Below are 8,996 nucleotides of genomic sequence, written 5' to 3' on the forward strand. Positions count from 1 at the left end.
CTGTTTGGAAGTGTTTTTGATATTTCAATTTCGTGGAAAAGCTTAAAGAGCATTGGGAGTAAGTCCTCTTTAAAGATTTGGAAGAATTCACTAGTGAATCCATCCGGGCCAGGACTTTTGTGCTTGGGGAGACTTTTTATTACCAGTTCAATTTCCTTGATGGTGATAGGTCTGTTCAGGTATTCCAGGTCTTCTTGGTTCAGCCTTGGGAGTCTGTAGGAGTCTAGGAATTTATCCATTTCCTCGAGGTTTTGATGTTCCGTGGCATAAAGCTTCTCAAAGTACTCCCTGAGGATCCTCTGAATTTCTGTGGTTTCTGTTGTAATGACCCCCTTTTCATTTCTGATTCGATTTATTAGGGTTTTCTCTCTCCCTTTCTTTGTGAGTTTTGCTAGAGGCTTATCGATCTTGTTAATTTTCTCGAAGAACCAGCTCTTGGTTTCATTGATCTTTCGGATTGTTTTTTGGGTTTCCATCTCGTTAATCTCTGCTCTGAGTTTTATTATTTCCTTTCTCCTGTTCGGGTTGTGCTCCCTTTTTTGGTCCTTCTCCAAGCTCTTAAGCTGTGATGTTAGGTGACTTATGTGTGCTCGCTCCTCCTTCCTGAGGAATGCTTGTAGAGCTATAAACTTTCCTCTTAACACAGCCTTTGCTGTGTCCCATAAGTTTTGGTAACTCGTGTTCTCATTTTCATTCGTTTCTAGGAATCTTTTGATTTCCTCTTTGATTTCCTGTCTAATCCACTCGTTGTTCAATAGTGCACTGTTTAATTTCCAGGTGTTTGATTTAGTTTTCTGTTTTTGTGTGTGATTTACTTCTAATTTCAGCGCATTATGGTCTGAGAAGATTGTTGATACAATCTCTACCCTCTTAATTTTATGGAGGCATGTTTTGTGGCTCAGCATGTGGTCTATCTTGGAGAATGTTCCATGTACGCTTGAGAAGAATGTGTATTCAGCTTTTTGTGGATGAAGTGTCCTGTATATATCTACTAAGTCCCTTTCTTCCATTGTTTCCCTCAAATGAAGTATGTCCTTGCTAAGCTTGAGTCTGGTTGATCTATCAAGAGGTGACAAAGCAGTGTTGAAGTCTCCCACTAGTATTGTGTTGCTATTGATGTCTTTTTCCAAATCTATGAGTAGTTGTTTTAAGTACTTTGCTGGTCTCTCATTAGGTGCATATACATTTATTATTGTAAGTTCTTCCTGTTGTACAGATCCTCTGATCAATAAGAAATGGCCTTCACTGTCTCTTATGACCTTCCTCACTCTGAAATCGATGTGGTCTGATATAAGGATGGCTACCCCAGCTTTTTTATGGGAGCTGTTTGCCTGTAGGATTGTTTTCCAGCCTTTGACTCTGAGTCTGTGTTTGCTTTGACTATTGAGATGCGTTTCTTGCAGGCAGCAGAATGTTGGGTTCAATTTTCTAATCCATCCTGCCACTCTATGTCTTTTAATTGGTGCGTTTAGCCCATTGACATTGAGAGAGATTATTGTTATGGGATTTTGTCCCATTGTTCTGTTAAAATTTGGTGTATTTGAGGGGCCTTTCTTGCCTTAAAGTAGCCCATTTAGTTGTTCTTGTAACCATGGTTTTGAGTCTATGAAGTTCCTGAGCTGTTGTTTGTCTGTGAAACTGTGTGTTGTTCCTTCTATTATGAATGAGAGTCTTGCTGGGAAAAGTATTTTGGGGGAGGCATTTATTTCATTGAGTTTTTTTACTATGTCCCACCACTGTTTTCGGGCCATGAGGGTTTCATCAGAAAAATCAGCTGTGAATTTTAAGGATGCTCCTTTGTAAGAGATTTCTTTCTTCGATCTTGCTGCTTTCAGAATTTTGTCTCTGTCTAAGGTTTTGGTCATTTTGATCAGAATGTGTCTTGGGCTATTTTTATTCGGATTTCTTCTAGCTGGTACCCTTCGGGCCTCCTGAATGTGGTCACAAGTTTTCTTCAGCTCTGGAAATGTTGTAGCAATGATGTCTTTGACAGTTTCTTCTTCATCGAGGTTTTCTTCCTGTCCCTCTGGGACTCCAATAATTCTTATGTTACCCCTCTTGGCTTCATCACGATCTTCTCTTGCCATCTGTTCCTGAATTGTGAGTCTCTTTTCCATTTTCTGCTCTTTTCTGGAGAGTCTCTGAACTTCATCTTCGAGCTCACTGATTCTGTTCTCAGCCGCTCTTACTCTGCTGCTGAGGCCTTCCACTGAGCTTTTCAATTCGCCTACGAGATTTTTCAGTTCTGACATTTCTGATTGCATTTTCCTCATTTCTGCCTTCAGATCCTCTTGTCTTCTATTGGCATTGGTTTCCATTGTTTCTTTTAATTCCCTAAGCATCCTAAGTAGCTCCCTTCTGAATTCCTTGTCAGAGAGGTTGTCTAACACTACAGTACTGTTGGTGTCATCTGGGCTAGACTCTTTAATATGAATGTTTGGTGGGCTTTTGCGTTGCTTTACCATTGTGAGAGGTGTGGTTTAGTCCTTCACGTTCAATGATACTATTCTGCTTGATATGCAGTGTGAGTTAAGATAGGCTTATGAGTTATTGGCAACTGTGTTTCTAGTGGCTGAGCTAAAATAGAGAAGTTTCCATCTAAGAAGTTAGCTTATGGTTCCTATGGCATATGTAGTGGGAAAATATTTCGCGGCCGCGTTAGCGGCCGCGGCTCCGGAAAGAATCCCTGGCAGTGGGCGAGGAGTTGGGAATGTCTCCTGTTTGGAATTGGAGCCGTTCAGCTTTGTTGCCCAAAGCTGGGCCTCTGTGCCCATCCCACGCAGATCAGGGGTTGAAAACCGGCTGTCTAGGGGCTGTTTCTAGCTGCGCGTGCCCAGAGAGGAACCCAGGCCCTTGGGGGCGGGCTGTACCTGTTGGAATTGGAGCTGTTCAGCTTTGTTGCTCAGAGCTGGGCCTCTGTGCCCGTCCCACGCAGATCAGGGGTTGAAAACCGGCTGTCTAGGGGCTGTTTCTAGCTGCGCGTGCCCAGAGAGGAACCCAGGCCCTTGGGGGCGGGCTGTACCTGTTGGAATTGGAGCCGTTCAGCTTTGTTGCTCAGAGCTGGGCCTCTGTGCCCGTCCCACGCAGATCAGGGAAACATTGTCTTCTTAAGATTCAGTTGTAGTCCGACCTTATCGCATGTTCCGAGGAACAATTCTTCTCCAGTGTGGAAAACGGCATGATGTGATTGGTGCCTTCTTTTCTTAGTCAGACCAATGATGTCGTACTTGATCTTTCGTGCTTGTACCATCAGGTCCTCGATGAATGCATCTGATCCTAGCGTATGTGCATTGAAAGTACAGACAATCATTTTTGTCTTTCTTCGTTTTGGCAGATTAGTTCTGCCTTGAGATTTTATCAGCCTCTCCTTTCTCATCCTTCTGAATGCTGTCATATTGGTGACACCTTCATGGTCAGGGGAATGGGACCCATTGTGATTACTGGTTTTGGCATATCAAATACACAACGGATAGCTTGCGAGGCTCTGCCATGCAGGAGGAATACTCTCAGTAGCTTGCCAGGCTCTCTGAGAGGGATAGAGGCTTTTGGGGCAGGCTCTAATCACCATTGTGGGTGTCCCCATGGTTCAAACCATGTTTGAACCCTATAAAATATGGTATGGCAATTCTGGAAGATGGATATTAAGTGTATTATAGTGTGTCGCGAGGCTGCTTGCAGCTGCGTGGTCCAGAAAACATCCTGGAGCGTTGCGGTGGCTGGGTAGTGGAGGTAGTGGAGGTTTTATATGTTTTATAGACAAGAAAAAAAAATTGCGCTAGAACTGACTCATTCATCATCATCATCTTCTTCATCTTTGTCTTCTTTATCCTTCTCTTCTTCCTCATCCTCTTTATCTTCTTCATCTTCCTCCTCTTCCTTCTTTTTCTTGCTCTTTTCAGCTTTAACAGCTCCCTTCTTGGCCACATCAGGCTTTCCTTTAGCTCGGTATCCAGCAGTATCCTTTTCGTATTTCTCCTTCAGCTTGGCAGCCTTCTTTTCGTAAGGCTGCTTATCATCTGCAGCAGTGTTGTTCCACATCTCTCCCAGTTTCTTTGTAACATCATCAATAGACAGACCAGGATGCTCTCCTTTGATTTTTGGGCGATACTCAGAACAAAACAAAGAAACGGTCGAAGGAGGCCTCTTGAGTGCATTGGGATCCTTTAACTTCTCTTTTGTTTCCTCTTTAGGAGGGATATAAGTTTTCGTTTCTCTTTCAAAACGGGCCTTGTCAGCCTTTGCCATGTCTTCAAATTTTCCTTTCTCTTTAGCAGACATAGTATTCCACCTCTCTGAACACTGTCAACTCTGAAAAGTTGACAGAAGCATCTGGGTGCTTCTTCTTGTGCCCCTCCGGGCAAGTTTGCACAAAGAATGCATATATGACATTTTGCCTCTTGGCTTCTTAGGATCTCCTTTGCCCATGCTTATTATTTTCCTCAGAGAGGTACAGAGTAGCCCAGTGCCCTTCCGGCTCTCACTTTCCCCGGCGCTGTCTCTATGGAGCTCAATGTACTGCCTGACTGAGGGATTTTGATCCTAAAATCTTAATGGGAACCAAAGAAATTTTAGTGACAGGAACCATGGTATACTATTCTGGATACCCTTGAAGTTGTACAAGGGTGTAAATTTCATTTCAATGTCTGTGGGGTGTGGTGGTGGGGAATTCAAGTAAGTAAAAAGTAAATATAGAAAAGGAAAGGTCAACACCCTGTACTTACACCAAAGTCTTATTCCAAGGCCTCATGGGAAATACCCTGGATTACAGTGCCTGAGCTTCCCTGCATGGCCAGGCCTTGACGCTCTCAAAGGGAATGTAAATCTATGGAAACTATTGCTACCTTAATAAATTCCACATTATTGATGATCTTTTCCCAGTCTTGTTGCCCAAAAGCCCATGATTTTATCTAGCAATGTTGATTTTCCTTGGATTTGTATCCCTAGAATGTGAACATAAAATATGGACTGACAGCTTGGGGGCCAGGCTCACATGCTAGGTGAAATGGCAGCTCAGATAGAGGAGGGAGCACCAAATAAAGGGTGTTGGGAGGATCCTCCCAGGATGGGAGAAGTATGCTGAAAGTAGAATATTGACCAAACATGATTGCCACTCAATGCCTCTTTTGCAAACCACAGCACCCAATAGGAGAGAGAGAACAAAATGGAATGCCCTGCCACAGAGGCAGGGTGGGATGGGTGGGATGGGGGGTGGGAGGGATACTGGGATCAGTGGTGGTGGAGAACAGGCACTGGTGGAGGGATGGGTACTTGATCATTGTATAATTGAAACCCAAGCACAAAAATTTGTAAGTTTAAAACTGTACTTCATGGTATTTCACTAATTAAAATTTTTTAAATGGGGTGACATTGATGGGGAAATTGTTGACCACTTTACAAAAGACAGACACCCTGATCTGCATTTTTTGTTTTGTTTCCCGCTTTCCCTAAGTACAGACCAACAGAGCCTTTGCCAAACTGGTCCCAGCCTGTGGGCAGGAAGCCCCTGGGCCATGGAGTTGCTGTTCCCTGAACACGGGCTCTGAGTTCCCCAGACCCTGGGCTCTGGCTCCAGCTGAGAACGGGAATGTGGGGCTCAGGGACAGGTGCCTGTGACCCGGGCACTGAGATGAGACCTTGGTTCAGCTCGAGCAGTGTCACAGCCCTGCCTGCTCTAGCACATCAATAGCACCAGCAAGACCTTGGTGACACAATCAACACAGGAACTCCCTAGAGTTCAGTTTCTGTGTCTGGATTCTAGTGCAGCCCATTTGTATGGTAAAAATACCACCTAATTAGCATAAAGTTGACACGACTTTAAGAAAATATTAAAGCATAATATAATTTACTGTGTGATGTACATTTTATAGAAAAATGCTTTATGTGGGGTCGAAGGATGGTACAGCAGGTAAGGTACTTGCTTTGCATGTGGTTGACCCGGGTTGGAGAGCAGACATCCTGTAGTGTTCCCATGCAGGAGTGATCCCTAAGACAGGAATAAACCCTGAGAATTGCCAGGTGCAGCGAAAAAAAAAATCCCAAACAAAAAAGCAAATAAATATAACTGATTCACTCCAACATCATATGCCTCCCTTCCCATCCCCTCTCATCTCCTCCACCTGCACCTCCAGGGCTTCCCCTCTGTGACTCTGATGGAGATTCCAGTATGTCACTCTGACTCCCTGCCCTGAACTCACAGGCCCCACTTCATCCTGCTCACACAGGGGTCCTGGTACCTTCAGAGTGGGATCCTGGTTTCACTCATTCCTGCCCTTGGTCACTGGTAGTTCTAAAGCAGATTGTAGAGTAACAGTTTCTCTGATGCTTGCTCACTAGGACAGACACAATCCCCTAACAATGGAATCCTTGTGGCATGTGGAATACAGAGGCAGGCAGGAAATCTCCCTCACTGGAGTCCAAATGGAAACTGGCAATTGACTGAGGGTGGTTTTGTCTAGGGACCAAGCTGACCCTGCGACCCTGTTCTGCTCTAGTCAGAAAAGTCTCATGATAGACCCTGTCCCTAAGCTAGGCTCTAGAGAGGATCCAAGTCCTCCAGGTCCTGCCCAGCACCTGCTGAGTTTCAGGGTTCCAGAACCCCCATGACACTCTGAGTACAGAGCTGTGTCCCACTCCCACCTGGCTCACATAGACCCTCTGTGGGGACCTACCCTTCATGAGGCTGGACAGAATGGCATGTGGGGCAGAGAGCTGAGAACATTGCTGGGTAAAGGTAAAATCATATGTTATAACAAGTATCAATTTTTAAAATAGCCAGATAAAAATTAATAGCCTAACTGCCTTCTTAGAAACTTATAAAGAAACGCCCAATAAACGTTCAGTAATCATCTTTGTAAAAGTCCTTCATCCTCAACAACAAAGACAACTCTCCCAGCCCTGTTGGAACAGGAACCATAACTCCTGCAAAGACAAGAGGGTGGGACAGAGTTTACATTCGTTTCCTTGTGCTTATTTTCCATCTATGTAATGCAGTGGCAATATTACATACCACCAGGAAGTCTACAGTTTCTTTCTCCATGTCCCCAAGAGAGAGGGTCTCTACCCCTACAGGAAGCAGCACATATGAGGGCAGGTTACAGTTACTCATCATGTGATTTATCCATGTTGGTCTCTGACACCCCAGTTTGGAGACTTGAGCACGGGGCTGACTCTGTGACTAACAAGAGGGAGCATGGTTGTCCTGGAGTTGTTTATTGTTTCTTTCAAATGCACCATTACCAGTGAAATATTACTGCACAACAAAGTTGTATAGACATGGTTACATTTAAGACACAATCTAACATAGAGTTTAAAATTGTAATTAACTCAAATGTAAAGCCACTACTTAGTTACACTAGTTGCATTTGAAGTCTCACCACTAGGAGCATTGGAAAAGCACAAGCACCGAAATCATTCTAGGACCAGGCATATATATTTCTGATATAGAAAACGTGTTTCCCATGTATGTAGTTCCGTGATTGAATTCTAACACACTGAAAAAGCATTATGGGTAATAGTGGTTGAATGGTTCCCTGATCTTTCATGGAGTCATAATAATAAACTTCATTGGTCTTGGTCTAGAATTCATGACCCCAAGGCCTCCTCAGTGGTGCATCCACTGTGATTCTCAGAGCTGGTCAGGGTTATCCTGGGACGTGGAATAAGGATGGAATAGTCACTCTAGGGAGGACCCAGGAGCCCTCTGCTTCCTGCCAACCCATCCACACGTGTGCCATTATCCTTACAGACTCCTCCTCATTTCTGAGACACTCCTGTCTCTTCCAAAATCACACCCATGTCGGCTTCTGGGATCCTAGCACGTAGGACTTACCTATCTGTGACTGACATCTCCTCTGAACTCTTGGTCACCAAATTGTCATTTATCCCAAGCTATTTTACCAGTTTATTGAGGATATGCATTACTTTGTATTACCCATATAGTTTAGTGAGAAACTGTCCCCTCAGCAAAAATCCCCATGGTGAAATAGTCCCTGAGTAAAACAGTTTAGGTCTTACATTTATAATTGGGAATAGGAAAATGTACCCAATGGAACCACAGGAACTTCCAGAGAAGCGAGAATAAAACAGTTTAAGGTTGTTGAGCAGTAGAAGGCATTATGGGCAGAAATAGAATTGGAAAGTATCTAGTCTTTGTATTTTAAGGTGCCTGTGAGACACTCCAGCCTCTGCTCCTCATGCACCCACTGAATATGGATGTGATCACTAACTGTTCTAATGTCCCTGCCAACTTAAACACTGACTCACTTGTTGGGACCCAGGGCGGGAGAGCTACATCACGTTGAATAAATGGCTTCCTATGAGCTCACTGGGACCACCCAGGACCCCCTCAAGCTTGGACACTTCTTGTATGTGTGTGTTTGTTGTTTTGCTTTGTGTCTCTTGATCTCATTTTCTCTCACCGAGATTGCAGGTACCAACAGGTATAATTGGCTTTAGCCAGGTAAATTTAAACTCAGTCAACTTTGGTGACAAACTTTATATTGTCTATTCCAAATACTTTAGGAAATTCTCCCTGGATCCCCCCCAGATCACAGGAAGCACCAATCCTGGAAAACTATCTGTTGCTGTATTAAACAGTAGCCACTAGATGGCGCAAAGATCTCACAAGTAAGAAGGCCTGGGGGTGCTTTTTCTTAGCAATTACTGAGACAGTACCAGGGCTGTTGTGGGCAGGCACAGGGGGCTGTATGGGTGTGATGGGAAAATATAAAAACTGTTAAGAGACTGAATTGGAGCTAGATATTCACCATTTTCTGCTTTGGGGATTGAAATCTCGTTGTCATTGGTGGAGGGAAATGTACAGTGGTGAAGGATGCCTGTTTGAATATTGTATGACTGAAACTCGATCATCCACAACTTTGTCACTGTGTATCTCATGGTGATTTAATAACAATAATTTAATAAATAAATACAATAAAGAGTCACAGAAGTCCAGTCCTGTCTGCTCTGGACTGGCTCATAATTGGAGATAGAGCTGT

The 8,996-nt window shown here is 43.9% G+C and overlaps 1 pseudogene; it reads right to left on the minus strand.

Moving 5' to 3' along the window:
- Positions 1 to 3,755: 3,755 nt before the first annotated feature.
- LOC130035433 (high mobility group protein B1-like) lies at positions 3,756 to 4,425 on the minus strand (annotated as a pseudogene).
- Between the last annotated feature and the right edge of the window lie 4,571 nt (positions 4,426 to 8,996).

The sequence above is a fragment of the Sorex fumeus genome, unplaced genomic scaffold (assembly GCF_029834395.1).
Source record: "Sorex fumeus unplaced genomic scaffold, SorFum_2.1 ptg000006l, whole genome shotgun sequence".
Taxonomy (NCBI): Eukaryota; Metazoa; Chordata; class Mammalia; order Eulipotyphla; family Soricidae; genus Sorex; species Sorex fumeus.